Source organism: Mobula birostris, chromosome 7 (genome assembly GCF_030028105.1).
Source record: "Mobula birostris isolate sMobBir1 chromosome 7, sMobBir1.hap1, whole genome shotgun sequence".
Taxonomy (NCBI): Eukaryota; Metazoa; Chordata; class Chondrichthyes; order Myliobatiformes; family Myliobatidae; genus Mobula; species Mobula birostris.
Genome location: NC_092376.1, coordinates 5,296,750 through 5,315,370, shown reverse-complemented (window position 1 = coordinate 5,315,370; position 18,621 = coordinate 5,296,750). Strand labels below are relative to the sequence as shown.

Genomic DNA, 18,621 nt, shown 5'->3' with positions numbered 1-18,621 from the left:
GAACTAACTAGATGAGATGCAAGTTCAGATGCTATGTGTCTGTGTGTGTGTGCGTGCGTGAACTGCGTAGGCAGAGAGACTGCAAACAAGCCTGAGAAAGCACATACCATACTTAATGCAGAGAGATGCTCCTGACAGTCAACAATATCACTGTGCCTCTCCAAACACTTCAGATGCAACACAACACAGATTCAAGATTCAAACACGAGGAATTGTGCAGATGCTGGAAATTCAAGCAACACACATCAAAGTTGCTGGTGAACGCAGCAGGCCAGGCAGCATCTCTAGGAAGAGGTACAGTCGCCGTTTCGGGCAGAGACCCTTCATCAGAACTAACTGAAAGAAGAGCTAGTAAGAGATTTGAAAGTGGGAGGGGGAGGGGGAGATCCAAAATGATAGGAGAAGACAGGAGGGGGAGGGATGGAGCCAAGAGCTGGACCGGTGATTGGCAAAAGGGATATGAGAGGATCATGGGACAGGAGGCCCAGGGAGAAGGAAAAGGGGGAGGGGGGGGAAATTCAAGTTTATTGACCTAAGACCATAAGAAGTAGGAGCAGAATTATGTAGGGGTATAGATAGGGTAAATGAAAGCAGGCTTTTTCCACTGAGGTTGGGTGAGACTAGAACTAGAGGTCATAGGTGAAAGTTTGTGTGGAGCTTAAGTCTTGGCATCTTGGGAAGTTATGTTGAAGTTGTATAAGATGTTGGTGATGTCTAATTTGGAGCATTGTGTGTAGTTCTGGTTACAGTACCCACCTACAGGAAAGGTATCAATAAGACTGAAAGGGTGCAAAGAAAACGTACAAGGATGTTGAGGATCTGAGTTAGAGAGAAAGGTTGAGTAGGTTAGGACTGATTCCCTAGAGTGTAGGAGAATGAGGGGAGATTTGATAGAGGTGTACAAAATTATGAGGGGTATAGATGGGGTAGATGCAAGCTGGCTTTTTCCACCGAGGTTGGGTGAGACTGGAACGAGAGGTTTTAAGGGGGAAAGGTGAAATGTTTCAGGGGAAGCTGAGGGGGAACTTCTTCACTCAGAGGGTGGTGAGAGTGTGGAACGAGCTGCCAGCTGAAGTGGTGGGCCTGTTTCTGTGCTGTAGTGCTCGATGACACGAGTTTGGTCTTTCCACCATGGCTGATTCATTACAATAGACAATAGGTGCAGGAGTAGGCCATTCGGTCCTTCGAGCCAGCACCGCCATTTACTGTGATCATGGCTGATCATCCACAATCAGTACCCCGTTCCTGCCTTCTCCCCATATCTATTCATTCTTCAGCACATGAGTGTAAAGGAGAAGAAAATAATTGTTACCCCAAAATACTTTAAGAAGGAGACATTAGTACAGTTAACTTCTGAACCCTGTGGCTGTTCTCCCTTATACAACCTTGATGTGCCATCACGATACGATCAGCATGGTGGGATGCAGAACAAAGGTCTTCACTGTACCTCGGTCATGTGACAACAATAAACCAATTTACCAAATCCTAAAAGGCAGGAACAAACAAAATACTGGAGGAACTCAGCAGGCAGGCCACGTCCATGAAGAGAAAGCAGTGCTGGCCTACCCAGTCTCTCCTCATATCTCGAGCTCCACACACAGAACTCCGGAGGAACCGAGCAGATCAGGCAGCATCAATGGAGAGGAACAAGCAGTCAATGTTTTGGGCTGAGACCCTTCATCAGGACTGGAAGGGAAGGGGGTAGGGGGAAGGAGAGGCCAGAATTAGAAGGTGGGGAGAGAGGTGTACAAGCTGGCAGGCGATAAGTGAAACCAGCTGAGGGGAAGGTGGGTGGGAGGAGGGAGGGATGAAGTGAGAACCTGGTCGGTGATAAGGAGAGCAAAAATAGTGAGATAGTATTCGTGGGCCGTTCAGAGATCTGATAGTGGAGGGGAAGAAGGTGTTCCTAAAACATTGAGTGTGCGTCTTCAGGCTTCCTGTGCCTCCTCCCTGATGGCAGCAAAGAGAGAGGGCATGTCCTGGGGGGTGAGGGTCCTTAAGATTCTGCTGGAGGAACTTAGCAGGTCAAGCAGCATCTGTGGGGGTGGGGGGAGACAGAACAGTCGACTTTTTGGGTTGAAACCCTTGTCAGGGTTGTTAGTGAGGGGAAGAGATGGCTGGCATAGATGGAGGAAGGCAGAGAGGTGAAGACAACACTGAGGCGGTCAGTGGTGTACCGTGCTGACTATCTCCCTCCTCGACCCAGATGCAGGGACTCAGCTGGCACGGTAGCATAGTGGCTAGCACAATCCTTTACAGTGCCAGCAACCGGGCTTCCAACTTCCGCCGCTGCCTGTGAGGAGTTTGCGGGTTGACCACATTGGCTCCCTCCCACATTTCCAGGGCTAGGGAATGCTGTGTTGGCGCCAGAGTATGGCGACATTTGCGGGCTGCCCCCGGCACATCCTTGGACCGTGTTGGTCATTGACACAAATATAGAACATAAAACAGTACAGGCCATTCGGCCCATAATGTTGTGCTGACCCTTTAACCTACTCCAAGGTCAATTTAACCTTCCCTCCCACACAGCCCTCCATTTTTCTTTCATCTAAGAGTCCCTTAAATGTCTCTGATGTGCGTGTCTCAACCACCAGCCCTAGATAAGCATTCCACGCACCGGCACCCAACACTCTCTGCGTAAAACAAACCTACATTTGACATCCACCCCTCTACTCTCCTCCAACCATCTTAAAATCATGGCCCTTCAAATGATGCATTTAAAAGGTTAACATTCAAAGTAAGTCTATTATCAAAGTGCATATATGTCACCATATACAATCCTGAGATTCATTTTCTTGCAGGCATTCACAGTGGAACAAACAAACAACAGAATCAGTGAAAGTTACGCATAAACAAAGTCTGACAAACAACCAGTGTGCAAAAGAGACAAACTGCGCAAATAAATTAAACACAAATAATAATAACAATAAATAAATAAAATCACAATGTTTTGATATATACTTGTGACAAATAAGGAGAACCTTTAAATCCTTTAGGTTTCCTTGCCCTCTCCACAGGTGCTGGTCCTGTACCTCCTCGAGTGCTGACTCTCCTCAAGTGCTGACTGTCCTCGGTGAAGGCCACTCTGTTGGCGTCTCCTTCCTCGCCCCAGCAGATGGCAAAGCGAGAGGTCCTTCACCCGCCAGGAAGGCAAGCAGCCTCCCCACCCGTGGGTGACGGGAAATGGGAAGGAAGAACAGAGGTCTCTCGGTTGAGCAGTCACAATGGCAGGCAGCCAAAATGGCAGCTGCGTTTATGGGCGACTGGAGAACGAGAAATTGCTTGCGGTGATAGCACTGAGTACCCAGGGGAAGGTTAAGTTCAGCCAAGCCCAATCAAACATACAAAGAGGAAGACACTAACCATGCTGGCGTGACTCACATAGCAAGGTTTCACAGCAGCATGGAGAAGACCCCAGCGGACAGAGTATAAATACCTTCACTGCAAAAAAAAAAAGCAGGATTTCCCAGTGGCCAACCAGTTCGAGTCCATCTCCCAATCCCATTCCGACATGTCGGTCCACCCCCTCCTCTACGACCACAAAGAGGCCACTCTCAGTTTGGAGGAGCAACACTTGATATTCTGTCTGGGCAGCCTCCAACCTGATGGTATCAATGACAATTTCTCTATCTTCCGGTAATTTCCTCCCCCCCGCCCCCCACCCACCTCCCTTCTCTTTTCCATTCCTGATTCTGGCTTCCCTCTCCCATTCTCTTCTCCTCATCTTCCCATCACCTCTCTCTAGTTCCCTCTTTCTCCTTTTCTCCCATGGTCCACTCTCCTCTCCTATCAGATTCCTCCTTCTTCAGCCCTTTACCTTTCCAACCAATCACCTCCCAGCTTCTTCATCCCCATGCACCCACCTTCCCCCTCACTTGGTCTCATCTATCATCTGCCTCTTGTACTCCTTTCTCCCCTCCCCTCCCCCTCAACCCCACCAGCTTCTTATTCTGGCTTCTGGCCAAATCCTGATGAAGGGTCTCAACCCAAAATGTCGACTGTTTATTCATTTTGATGGATGCTGCCTGATCTGCTGAGTTCTGTCAATATTTTGATTGTGCTACCCTCGTTTTCCAGCACCGGCAGAACCTTGTGTGTATGAAGTTCTTACCAGGACACATCCACACCTATTGCTTTAGAACATAGATCATTACAGCACAGTACAGGCCTTTCGGCCCATGACGTTGTGCTAACCTTCTAACCCTTCCCTCTCACATAACCCTCCATTTTTCTTCCACCCATGTACCTATCTAAGAGTCTCTTAAATGTCCCTCAAATATCTGTCTTGTGTGAGCTCAAAGTTCAGTACAGACAGGGAGGGGCAGGAAGAGAAATCTGCCAGGGTGTCATCAAATTGATGCAAGCTGTCTTGGTTCAAAGTCAAAGTTGAGTTTATTATCAGATACAGAATTCCACATCTGCACAGGTGCAATGAAAAACCTATTTGCACCAACGTTGCAAGCAAAGCACAGAGCATCAGATAAGTGGCGTTTAGAGAAAAAAAAACATAAAATATAAACCCAAAAGATGCTGGAAATCTAGAGCAACACACCTAAAATGCTGGAGGAACTCAGCAGGTCAAGCAGCATCTAGAGAGAAGAATAAACAGTCGATATTTTGGACTGAGACCTTTCATTAGAAATTATACACAGCCTTTCCAAGAAAGAACATCATTAGAACAAAGAAAAAGTCTATTTTAATGCAAAATGCTGCTGAGCTGCAGAAATTAGGGGTGCTCTGGTTAGTTCATGAACCAAATGGTTGAAGGGAAGTAGCTGTTCCTGAACCTGGTGGTGTGGGACTTCAGGATTCTGTACCTCCTGCCCGATTGTATCCTGAGATCGTTGGGGGAGAGTGTCTAGGCAGAGGTGTTTGAGAATGGAGTTTGCAGCAGAGGTCTCATTGTGTGGAAAAGGTGCCGGCAGCAAAGCGGTTAGCACAATGCTATTACAGCGTCAGTAACCTGGGTTCGATCCCCTCCTCTGCCTGTACATTCCCCTGACCATGTAGATTTCCTGCAGGTGCTCCAGTTTCCTCCTACAGTCCCAAGGTGTTAATTGGGCTCATGAGTGTAATTGGGTGGCGTGAGCTCATTGGGCCTGAAGGGTCTGTTACCATGACGTCTCTCCGAGGCCTCCAGACTGAAGGGTCAAAAGGAAGCACCCCGCTGTGATGGTACAGCCCAGAGTGCTCCCTCTCAAGAAGGGCAAACCTACCAAATACTGAATGGCCAAGATAAAGGGGTTTAATAGTAAGGAGGGCAAATGCAACATTAGCATTCATTTTGAGAGGACTAGAATATAAAAGCAAGGATGTGATACTGAGGCTTTATAAGGCACTGGTCAGACCACACTTGGACTATTGTGAGTAGTTTTGGGCACCTTATCTAAGAAAATTTATGCTGGCATTGGAGAAGCTCCAGAGGACGCTCATGAGAATGATCCCAGGAATGAAAGGGTTAACGTATGAGGAGATTGTGATGGCCCGGGGCCAGGAACTCGCTGGAGTTTAGAAGAATAAAGTGTGCAGGATGATAAGATCATACAAAGGCAAGGATTGTGTGGACAGCCAGACATTTTTTTTCCCAGCTCAGAAATGTCTAATATGAAGGGGCGTAACTTTAAGGTGACTGGAGGACAGTATAGAGGTAAGTGTTTTTTTTACACAGAGAGTGGTGGGTGGAAGGAAAACCCTGCCAGTGCTGGGGGTGGGGCATTTAGAACGGAGTTGAGGAAAAACTTTTTCACCCAGAGAGTGGTGGATATATGGAATGCTCTGCCCCAGAAGGCTGTAGAGGCCAAGTCTCTGGATGCTTTCAAGATAGAGCTCTTAAAGATAGCGGAATCAAAGGTTATGGGGATAAGGTAGGAACTGGATACTGATTGTGGATGATCAGCCATGATCACAGTGAATGGCGGTGCTGGCTCGGAGGGCCGAATGGCCTACTCCTGCACCTATTGTCTATTGTCTAAGATACTCCTAGAGAGGCACATAATAGAAAAATGGAGGGTTATGTAGCAGGGAAGGATTAGATTAAGCTTAGGGTAAATCAAGTGGTCGGGACAACATTGTGGGCAAAAGGGCCTTTTCTGCGCTACACTGTACTACATGTTAAATGGGGGAGGATCTCATTGAAACCTACCAAATATTGAAAGACCTAGACAGAGTGGACGTAGAGAGGATATTTCCTATGGTAGGGGAGTTTAGGGCCAGAGGGCACAGCCTCAGAATAGAGGGAAGTCCATTTAGAACAGAGAGGAGAAAGAATTTCTTTAGCCAGGAGGTGGTGAATCTGTGGAATTCATTGCCACAGCTGGCTGCACAGGCCACATCATTGAGTACATTTAAAGCAGAGGTTGATAGGTACATAATTAGTCCGGGGAGAAGTCAGGAGACTGGGCTTGAGAGGGATAATAAATCAACCATGATGGAATGGCGGAGCAGACTTCATGGGCTGAATGGTTCCCGTAGAGCACAGCCTTAGGGGACTAACATCCTCTCCACATTCACTCCCTCTTGGCCTTTTAATATTCAATAGGTTTCAATGAGATTCCCCCGTCTTTCTTCTGAACTTCAGAGAGCATAGGCCCAGGGCCATCACATGCTCCTCATACCTTAACCCTTTACCCTTCCCCAGGGCAATTACACGCTCCTCATACCTTAACCCTTAACCCTTCCCCAGGGCCACTACACGCTCCTCATACCTTAACCCTTTCATTCCTGGGATCATTCTCATGGCGATTCCCTAGACCCTCTCCAATTGCCAGCACATTTTTCTCTGAAATACAGGCTTGCTTGACGGGAAATAGAAGTTTGGAGGGAGAATAATCAGGAGTCAGCTGGTTCTCAGGGCTGAGAGGACAGTCCAGGAACATCACACAACCTACCTGGTCTCAGATGCCCTCACAATACCCAGAGCCAGAGAGAAAACATAATAGAGTGGGGTGAATGGGACTATTAACAGGGCTGCAAGCACCCTCACCAGGACCACCAGACTCAAAAACAGTTACTTTCCCCAAGCAGTAAGGCTGATCAACACCTCCACCCACTAACCCACTCCTCCACACCCTCAACCACCACTACTTTATCATTTCCTGTCAGAGCCACTTTATCTAGACACACTCCTGTGCCTAGCATCACTTTATGGACATACAATCAACCTCTGTGCAGAAGCTATCTTATGTATTTATTTTTTTTTATTATTGTGGCCCTTATTTTATTGTGCTTTTTTTGTGCTGCATCAGACCACCGTAGCAATGATCTCATTTGTCTTTATACTTGTGACTGAAACTGACATTAAACAATCTTGAATCTTGGGGACCGATTAAGTCACCAAGCCTGCACGTCATTGGGATTCTAGAGGAAAGAGAGAGAAAGCCACGTGGTTTCAAGAAGAAAATTACACACACACATCAGAGGTGGAGATCGAACCCGGGTTCAGAAGTTCAAAGTCAATTTATTATTGAGGTACATATATGTCACCATACAGGAAAGAACCCTGAGGTTCATTGTTGGTGTGAGGGTCCATGCAGCCCAGATTACATAGGCCGTAAGACATAGAAGCAGAAGTTCAGCAATCCGTTCCACACCCCAAAGAGGTGAGGGGTCAGCGTGTTGTATGTTGTCCCCCGGGGTGTGGGTCAGGGGTAAAACCCAGCGAGAGTTGATGGGAACGTGGTAGTATGATGGTTGGCAGTTGGCATGGACTGTGGGCTGAAGAAACAGTTACTGCCCTGTAAGAGCATAACACCATAAGATGTAGAAGCAGAACTAGGCCATTCAGCATACTGAATCTGCTCTGCCATTCCACGAAGCCGCTTTATTATCCCTCTCAACCCCATGCTTCTGCCTCCTCCCCGTAACCTTTGATGCCCTGACCTATCAAGAACCTATCAACCTCCGCTTTAAATATACCCAATGACTTGGTCTCCACAGCCATCTGTAGCAATGAGTTCCAGCCTCGGGCTAAAGGAATTCCTGGACTCATTTTCGTGAACCTCCTCTGGACCCTCTCCAATGCCAGCACATCTTTTCTCAGACACGGGACCCAAAACTGCTCACAATACTCCAGATGTGGTCTTACAAAGCCTCAGCATTACATCAAGCAACACACAACAAAGTTGCCGATGAACACAGCAGGCCAGGCAGCATCTCTAGGAAGAAGTACAGTCGACGTTTCGGGCCGAGACCCTTTGTCAGGCCCGACTGAAGGAAGAGCTAGTAAGAGATTTGAAAGTAGGAGGGGGAGGGGGAGATCCAAAATGATAGGGGAAGACAGGAGGGGGAGGGATGGAGCCAAGAGCTGGACAGGTGATTGGCAAAAGGGATATGAGAGGATCACGGGACAGGAGGCCCAGGGAGAAAGAAAAGGGGGAGGGGGGAAAAATCCAAAGGATGGGCAAGGGGTATAGTGAGAGGGACAGAGGAAGAAAAAGGAGAGAGAGAAAGAATGTGTATATATAAATAAATAACAGATGGGGTACAAGGGGGAGGTGGGGCATTAGCAGAAGTTAGAGAAGTCAGTGTTCATGCCATCAGGTTGGAGGCTACCCAGACGAAATATAAGGTGTTGTTCCTCCAACCTGAGTGTGGCTTCATCTTTACAGTAGAGGAGGCCGTGCATCCTTGTTTTTATATTCCAGTCCTCTCGAAATGAATGCTAACATTTCACTTGCCTTCCTCACCACTGACCAGCAAGTTACATTTATGGAATCTTGCACAAGGACTCCCAAGAACCTTTTGAAATGTCTCCCCATTTAGAAAACAGTCTACATGATTATTCCTTCTACCAAAGCGCATGACCACAGACTTCCCAACACTGTACTCCAGCTGCCAGTTCTTTGCATTCTCCTAATGGGTCCAAGCCTTCCTACGGAGTTCCTGCTTCCTCAACACTACCTGCTCTTCCACTTATCTTCGTATCATCTGCAAACTTGGCCACAAGGCCATTCAAGACTCTGTGCCAAATGTATTTCATGTACCATCAAGGTAACAAAACCATTTCAGGAAGTGAGATTAGTCATTTATGAAAGTGGATGGAGAAGTATTCCATGGAAATGATCAATATTGGGACGGGATATGAGATGCTAAGTTTCGCTTAGCGTAGAGAACCGAAATGAAGAAAACACGGGTAGGTTATGACTGAAGTGCCTCTATCAAAATAAATTTATTACTAATGCATGTAAATATCACCACGTTTATTTTATTTCGAGATACAGCATGGAACAGTCCCTTCTGGCCCAACAAGCCACGCTGCCCAGCAACCCACCTATTTAACCCTAGGCTAATCACAGGACACTTTACAAAGACCAGTTGGGAACATAGAAACATAGGACACAGAAAACCGACAGCACAATACAGGCCCTTGTGCCGAACAATTAACCGAGTAACGGGTACACGTGGAAGCAACCAGAGGAAACCCACGCACACTTGGGATGAATGTACAACCCTTCTTACAGAGGGCACTGGAATTGAACTCTGAACTCCAAACTCCGACACCCGAGCCACAACCATGTTGTGTTAACTGCTACGCTACTGTGGCACCCTACAACCACTGTCGTTGGCAGAGCGTTAAATACGTTCAAGAATGGAAATTTGTGACGGCACACGTGATTTACTGCGGACGCTGGAATCTGAAGTAACACACAAAATGCTGGAGAAACAGCAGATCGGGCAGCATCTGTGGAGGGAAACAGACAGTTAACGTTTTGGGTCAAGACCCTTTATTTGGGAGGAGGAGAATGGACACAAGTAGAGGGGCAATCATAAGAACACACCTCACTCAGCAGCAAACCTACAAGTTCAAGTTTATCGTCACTTGACTATACAACCAAATGAAACAACGTTCCTCTGGACCATGATGCACCCACAAAATATATCCACACGGCATGTAAAACAAGACATTACCCAAAGTAAGATAATAAAATATAATTCAAAATGCATGTAGTGCGCAGTACAGGTAAACAGTAAACAGCTCGCTGTCCTAGTGACGAGCCCTCGATGGTGACAGGGTATTCATTAGTCTCCCAGCCTGAGGGAAGAAGCTGTTACCCGGTCTGACAGTCCTAGTCCTGATGCTGCTGGATGGTAGAGGGTCAAAGAGATCGTGGGATGGGTGGTTTGGGCCCTTCGTATGCAACACTTCCAGTAAAAGGCACAAATAGAGGGGATAGAGACTCCGATGACCCACTCGGTAGTCTTTACTAACCTCGCTGAGGAAGACACACTGTGACTAGGGAGAGTAAGAGTTCAGCACGAGCAAGATGGAAGATGAGGTGTTGCTCACCCAGCTGAGAGTGGCCTCATCATGGCAGAAGAAACAAACAGCACTGCACGATGTAGATATAGATGTAGATGTAGATCTATAGCACGCAGTGTCATCAAAAGCAATGGCATGATTCTTGAGGTTGTTACAGTTACTTCAGGAAATAACTCAGCCTTTTTATTGTGTCACCAGATCCCTGGATGGTTCCTGTGAAAATTTCATAATCTTTCTTAAAATAAGGCAGTTGCACTGCACACCCAATTTCGCTTTGCATGCACCAATTTCAGCAGAACATAGAACAGTACAGCACAGGAAGAGGCCCTTCAACTCACAATGCTGGGCTGAACCGATGAAATTAGTAATCAAACAGCCAATTAAACTAATCCCATCTACCTACAGAGTGTCCATATCCCTCCATTGTCCTCATGTTCATGTGCCTATCTCAACATCTCTTAAAAGTCCTGAATGTTTCTGCCTCTACCCCCACCCCAGGCAGCACATTCCAGGCACCACCCATCAAAGTTGCTGGTGAATGCAGCAGGCCAGGCAGCATCTCTAGAAAGAGGTACAGTCGACGTTTCGGGCCGAGACCCTTTGTCAGGACAAAGGAGTCCTGACGAAGGGTCTCGAAACTGTCGACTGTACCTCTTCCTAGAGATGCTGCCTGGCCTGCTGCATTCACCAGCAACTTTGATGGGTATTGCCTGAATTTCCAGCATCTGCAGAATTCCTCGTGCTTACATTCCAGGCGCCCTCCACTCTGTGTAAAAAAAACATTGCCCCTCACATCTCCTTTGAAATTATCCTTCCTCCGCCCCCAGCTTAAATGTATGTCCTCTGGTATTAGACAGTTCAACCCTGGGAATAAGATGATGGCTTTTTAGAGCAGTTTGTCGTTGAGCCAACTGGGGATCAGCTATACTGGATTGGGTGTTATGCAATGAACCAGAGGTGATTAGGGATCGTAAGGTAAAAGAACCCTTAGGAGGCAGTGATCACAATATGATTGAGTTCAACTTGAAATTTGATAGGGAGAAAGTCTGACGTAGCAGTATTTCAGTGGAGTAAAGGAAATCACAGGGATATGAGAGAGGAGTTGAGCAAAGTAAATTGGAAGGAGCTGCTGGCAGGGATGACAGCAGAGCAGCAATGGTGTGAGTTTCTGGGGAAAATGAGGAAGGTGCAGGATAGATGTATTCCAAAAACAAAGAAATACTCAAACGACAAAATAGTGCAACCACGGCTGACAAGGGAAGTCAAAGCTAATGTAAAAGCAAAAGCGAAGTCATATAACAAAGCAAACATTGTGGGAAGACAGAGGATTGGGAAGCTTTGAAAACCCTACAAAGGGCAACTAAAAGAACCATTAGGAGGGAAAAGATTAAATAAGAAAGCAAGCTGGAGGACTGGAAAATGGCAAATGTCACTCCAGTCTTTAAGAAAGGAGGAAGGCAGCAGAAAAGAAATTATAGACCAGGTAGCCTGACTTCAGTGCTTGGGAAGATGTTGGAGTCAATTGTTAAGGATGAGACAGGCCAAGATGGGACAAAGTCAGCATGGTTTCCTTGAGGGAAAATCCTGCCTGATGAACTAATGAACCTACTGGAATTCTTTGAGGAGATTACAAGTAGGATAGATAAAGGAAATGGAGTGGATGTTGTATATTTGGACTTTCAGAAGTCCTTTGACAAGTTACCACACATGGAAGTTACGAGCCCATGGTATTACAGGTAAGTTACTGGGATGGCTAGAGCATTGGCTGATTGGTAGGAGGCAGCAAGTGGGAATAAAAGGATCCTTTTCTGGTTGGCTACCAGTGACTAGTGGTGTTCCGCAGGGGGTCGGTGTTGGGACTACTTCTTGTTATGCTATATATAAATGATTTAGATAATAGAATAAATGGCTTTGTTGCCAAGTTTGCAGAATACGAAGATTGGTGGAGGGGCAGTTAGTGTTGAGGAAACAGGAAGGCTGCAAAAGGACTTAGACAGATTAGGAGAAGGGGCAAGAGAGTGGCAAATGAAATACAATGTTGGAAAATGCATCGTCATGCACTTTGGTAGAAGAAATAACTGTGCCAACTAATTTCTAAATGGGGAGAAAATCCTAAAACTTGAGATGCGAAGGGACTTGGGAGTCCTTGTGCAGAACACCCTAAAGGTTAACTTTCAGGTTGAGTCAGTGGTGAGGAAGACAAATGCATTGTTAGCATTCATTTCAAGAGGTCTAGAATACAAGAGCAGGGATGTGATGCTGAGGCTTTATAAGGCACTGGTGAGACCTCAGCTTGAATATCATTAACAGTTCTGGGCTCCTCATATAAGAAAAGAAGTGCTGGCATTGGAGAGGGTCCAGAGGAGGTTCACAAGGATGACTCTGGGAATGAAAGGGTTATCATACCAAGAACATTTGATGGCTCTGGGTCTGTACTCACTGGAATTCAGAAGGATGAAGGGGGATCTTGTTGAAACCTTTCGAATTTTGAAAGGCCTAGACAGAGTAGATGTGGGAAGGATGTTTCCCATGCAGGGGCATCTAGAACAAGAGGGCACAGCCTCAGGATAGAGGGGCATCCATTTAAAAGAGAGATGTGGAGAAGTTTCTTTAGTCAGAGGGTGGTGAGTTTGTGGAATTTATTACCACAGGCAGCTGTGGAGCCCGGGTCATTGGGTGTATTTAAGGCAGAGGTTGATAGGTTCTCGATTGTACACAGCATCAAAGGTTACAGGGGGAAGGCCGGGGAGTAGGGCTGAGGAGGGAGAAAAGGAACAGCCATGACTGAATGGCTGAGCAGACTCGATGAGCCAAATGACCTAATTCTGCTCAAGTGTCTTATGATCTTAAGATACTGTCTGTCTACTGTATCTACGCCTCGCACAATCTTATAAACCTTTATCAGATCTCCCCACAGCCTCTGGTTTTCAGGCTTCTTCGCCCTTTCCTTTCCAGTCCTGATGAAGGTTCTCAGCCTGAAACGTCAACCATTTATTCCCCTCCATAGATGCTGCCTGACCTGCTGAGTTCTTCCAGCATTTTGCTCTGGGTTTCCAGCATCTGCAGAATGTCGGGTTCATCCTTTGAACTTAACCCCGCTCGTTTTAAATGCATGCCCTCTGGCATTCCCACCGTGCGAGAAAAATTCTGCAAGTCTGCTTTGCATTATTTGAGCAGGGTTGCGACGCTGGTCAACACCACTTTGAAAACTGCAGTCCAAGGTCAGCTGCCCTGTGCTGTAACACTGCACTGCAGAGTAAAACTTGGCGCATGTTCTCAATGTGTGGGAGTACACACGTTAGGAATGCTGCCCTTGGCTGAGTGCCTGCTCCTGTTAATCAATAAAGGACCTTGTTAATCTAATGTCTCAAGAAGGCAGCATCCATCATTAAGGACCCCATCACCCAGGACATGCCCTCTTCTCATTGCCACCATCGGGGAGGAGGTACAGGAGCCTGAAGACACACACTCAATGTTTCACGAACAGCCTCTTCCCCTCTGCCATCAGATTTCTGAATGGACAATGATGCTATTTTTCTGCTCTTTTTTTCACACTGCTCATTTAGTTTACTATGTATTTCTTATAGTAATTTATAGTTTTTTATTATTATGTAAATAAAAATATAAATAACTTGTGCAAAAGGAGCAAAATAGTGAGGCGATGTTCGCAGACCATTCAGAAATCTGACAGCGGAGGGGAAGAAGCTGTTCCTGAATCATTGAGTGTGTGTCTTCAGGTTCCTGTACCTCCTCTCTGATGGTAGCAATGAGAAGGGGGCATGTCCTGGGTGGTGAGGGTCCTGAGTGACGGAGGCCGTCTTTTTGAGGCGTCACCTTTTGAAGATGCCCTCAGTGTTGGGGAGGCTGGTGCCCACAATGGAGCTGTCTGAGTTTACAAACTTCTACAGCGTTTTCCGATCCTGTGCAGCGGCCCCTCTCCATACCAGACAGTGATGCAGCCAGTTTGAACGCTCTCCATGGTAGATCTGTAGAAACTTGCGAGTATCTTTGGTGACATTTACCAGATCTCCTCAAACTCCTAATGAAATACAGGCGCTGTTGCGCCTTCTTTGTAATTGCATCAATACGTTGGCACAGGACAGACCTTCAGAGATGTTAACACCCAGGAACTTGAAGCTGTTTTGCCTTTCGACTGCTGATCTGTCGAGTGAGGACTCGTGTGTGTTCCCTCGACTTCCCCTTTCTGAAGTCCACAATCAATTCTGACAGAGTAAAATTTGTTTATTTTATCTATTTAGAGATGCTATATGGAACAGGCCCTTCCTGTCTGATGAGTTGCACCACCCAGCACCCAGCTCCTTAACCCTAGTCTAATGATTGGACAATTTACAATAACCAATGACTGTGGGAGGAAGCCAGGGTGCCCGGGAGAAACCCAAGCACACACAGAGAGGAACATGCAAACTCGTTACAGATGATGCCGTACTCTGGAACGGGGCGAGCTGTAACAGCGTCACGCTAACTGCGACACTACCGTGGTGCCCAGCAAGTTTGTGCGAGGTTTCTTGTTTCAACACCTCGCAGCCAGCTGATCTACCTCACTCCTGTGTGCCTCCTCGTCACCATCTGAGGCTCTGCCGACAACAGTTGAGTCACCAGCAGTGTCCATGCTGAGAGGAGCCAGCTTGCTTCCCAATCACCTGGTGCAGTGGTGAGCAGTGCAATAGGGGTGTTGATGCAGCACTACAGAATCTGCAGGGACGAGGCTCTTGGGCTCTCAGTGACATGCACGGGAATTACCCAGGATCTGGCATTTGCTTTTTTTTTAAAAGATGAGCTTCATTTGTCAAATGTTCAAGATTGTTTAATGTCATTTCCAGCACACAAGTGCAAAGGAGAACAAAATAATTATTACTCTGGACCGCTGCAGCAAAAAAACCCACAAGATAAAGAACACAATAATAAAAAAAACAATAGCTACAAATACATGAGATTAGATTAGATTAGATTATGAGGACACTCATAATAGCTTCTACACAGTACTGTGCAGAAGTCTGATACACATATATAGATATTTTGTACAGTACTGTATTTTGTCAATGTGGAGCGGAAAGCGAGTTTGTAAATCTGGTGGGAGCACAGGATGTTGGGAATGGTGAGGGTGGAGCACCGTGGGAGGGGTGCGGGACAGGTGGCAGGGAAAGACTGCCAGGGCGCAAGTGCAAACACACCCAGACCCGAGACACCAGGCAAGGTCATTTGATTCCAAACACTTGGCTTATTGATCATTACAGAATGTCTCTCTGGTGCTTCTCACTCCCTCCCCTCTCCCTTCCCCTTTTCCCAACCATGATTCCCCTCTCCCTGCCCCCTTCCCGCTCTCAGTCTACAATAGAGACCCAGATCAGAATCAGGTTTATCATCACTCACATCTGTCATGAAAATTGTTTTGTTTTTTGGGGCAGCAGTACAGTGCAATATATAAAATTACTACAGGCCTGTGCAAAAGTCTTAGGCACCCTAGCTCTATATACTGTATATACTGAAGGTTTTTGCACTGTGCTGTACACTGATTGATTGTATGTCCGTAAAGTGACGCTGGGCACAGGAGTGTCTGTACATAAGGTGACTCTGACAGGAAATGATAAAGTAGTGGTGGTTGGGGGTGTGGAGGTGTTGATCAACCTTACTGCTTGGGGAAAGTAACTGTTTTTGAGTCAGGTGGTCCTGGTCCTGATGGGAGAGGGAGAAACAGTCCATGAGCAGGGTGGGTGGGATCCTTCATGGTGTTACTGGCCCTTTTCTTGCTTTGAAGCATCAAGGTTCAAGTTTACTTATCACATGTACAGCAAAACAAACAGTAAAATGCTTTGTTACTGTTAACAACCAACACAGCCAAGGATGTTGTTGGATCAGTTTAATTGTCATTTTCTTTGCAGCTTAACAATTAATTGTCTGCTTGTATTTTATATAACTACCTATATACATGTAACTACCTATGTACATGTTACCTAGTGGTCATAGTATGCATATGCAATTGGGTGTCTCCACTTGTATGATTCTGGAAAGCTCTGGAAGCTTCTCTGGCATTGCATTATTTGTATAGTGGTTATCTGATTGGTTAACTTTTACCTACAAATTTGAATGGAATGTTTCTTATTTATTGGGTATAAAAAGCTGAACTCCTGGTGCACCATCTTTTGCTTCTCTCTTCCTTCACTTATTAGACCTCTATTATTGTCTGTTCCTCAACGTTCTTTGTTCTATTAACGTTTATTAAAGTGATCGTGAAGCAACAGACTTTGTGCCTCTTTCCCAACTTCCGAAAGAACCTCGGATGAAAAGCATCAGAATCCAACAGTATGCTGGGGGGCAGCCCGCAAGTGTTGCCATACAATCCGGTGCCAACTTGGCATACCCACAATGCTTGGCAGAACAACACAGATACAACATGTAATGAAACAACAACAGCAAAAAGAATAAACACAGAGATTCGGCAGAGGCCGAAATCCAGAGTAACACACACAAAATGCTGGAGGAACTCAGCAGGTCAGGCAGCATCCGTGGAGAGAAATAAACAGTTAACGTTTCAGGCTGACACCCTTCATTAGGATTAGAAAGGAAGGGGGAAGATGCCAGAATAAAAAGGTGGATGGAGGCAACAGTCCTCCCTCACACTCACTCACATACACGGTCCTTTAACCTTTCTTGGCACCAACGAAACACACAATGAAATGCAATACTTGTTTCAAGGACCAACACAGTCCGAGGATGTGCAGAGAGGTAGCCCACAATGTCGCCATGTTTCAGGCGCCTACATAGTATGCCCACGACTCACAGGAAGATGTACAAACTCCTTCCAGACAGACAGTGGCAGGAATTGTGCTGCACTGTTCAGGTTGGAGGAACAACACCTTGTATTCCGTCTGGGTAGCCTCCAACCTGATGGCATGAACGTCGACTTCTCTAACTTCTGGTAATGACCCCACCCAGCCACCCCCCCTTCACTATTCCCCATCCCCTTTTCCCTCTATCACTTTATCTCCTTGCCTGCCCATCGCCTCCCTCTGGTGCTCCTCCCCCTTTTCTTTCTTCCATAGTGTCATAGTCATAGTCATACTTTATTGATCCCGGGGGAAATTGCTTTTTGTTACAGTTGCACCATAAGTAATAAATAGTAATAAAAACATAAATAGTTAAATAGTAATATGTAAATTATGCCAGTAAATTATGAAATAAGTCCAGGACCAGTCTATTGGCTCAAGGTGTCTGACCCTCCAAAGGAGGAGTTGTAAAGTTTGATGGCCACAGGCAGGAATGACTTCCTATGACGCTCTGTGTTGCATCTAGGTGGAATGAGTCTCTGGCTGAATGTACTCCTGTGCCCACCCAGTCCATTATGTAGTGGATGGGAGACATTGTCCAAGATGGCATGCAACTTGGACAGCATCCTCTTTTCAGACACCACCGTCAGAGAGTCCAGTTCCATCCCCACAACATCACTGGCCTTACGAATGAGTTTGTTGATTCTGTTGGTGTCTGCTACCCTCAGCCTGCTGCCCCAGCACAGAACAGCAAACATGATCGCACTGGCCACCACAGACTCGAAGAACATTGTCAGCATCGTCCGGCAGATGTTAAAGGACCTCAGTCTCCTCAGGAAATAGAGACCTTCCATGGCCTTCTGTCCTCTCCTATCAGATTCCCCCTTCTCCAGCCCTGTTCCTCTTTCACCAATCAACTTTCCAGCTCTTTACTTCACCCCACCCCGCTCCAGGTTTCACCCATCACCTTGTGATTCTCTCTCCCCTTCCCCCACCTGTAAAATCTACTCCTCGGCTTTTTTTTCTCCAGTCCTGCCGAAAGGTTTCAGCCCGAAACGTCGACTATACTTTTTTCCCATGGATGCTGCCTGGCCTGTTGAGTTCCTCCAGCATTTTGTGTGTGTTGCTCAGATTTCCAGCACCTGCAGATTTTCCCTTGTCTGTTCTACGTTCTATGTTCACGTGAGGCACATCAGTGGTAATAAACTTGACCCCTGGTTCCGACGCCAACACGGAGAACACATGGAGCTACATCGACACCAGACCATCAGGACAGATGTCCCATCACGCCCGCGCTTCAACGCAACCAGAGGGATCGCCATGAGAAATTGGCAGGTAACGCAGGCAACTCCCCCCACCACCCCACAGCTCTGGGTGGGGAAGACAAAGATGCGGGGGGGAGCCATAGAGGTAACGAGAATATGGTAATGGTATGGGCCTCCATCATTTAGGGTTGACCATGGAGTTTGCGAATTGCTGTCTAGATAGGCAAGCCATGGTAGCACAGTATAGAGAGGACCTGTTGCCCGTGCAGCAGGCTCCCCTTCTCCACACTGCTGATGGATCTATTTGGTACCA

General features: G+C 46.6%; 1 protein-coding gene across 3 annotated transcripts in view; it reads right to left on the bottom strand.

Moving 5' to 3' along the window:
- Nucleotides 1-18,621, bottom strand: part of LOC140199979 (arf-GAP with Rho-GAP domain, ANK repeat and PH domain-containing protein 1-like) — a 290,953-nt gene that overhangs the window by 230,916 nt on the left and 41,416 nt on the right. The window lies entirely within an intron of this gene.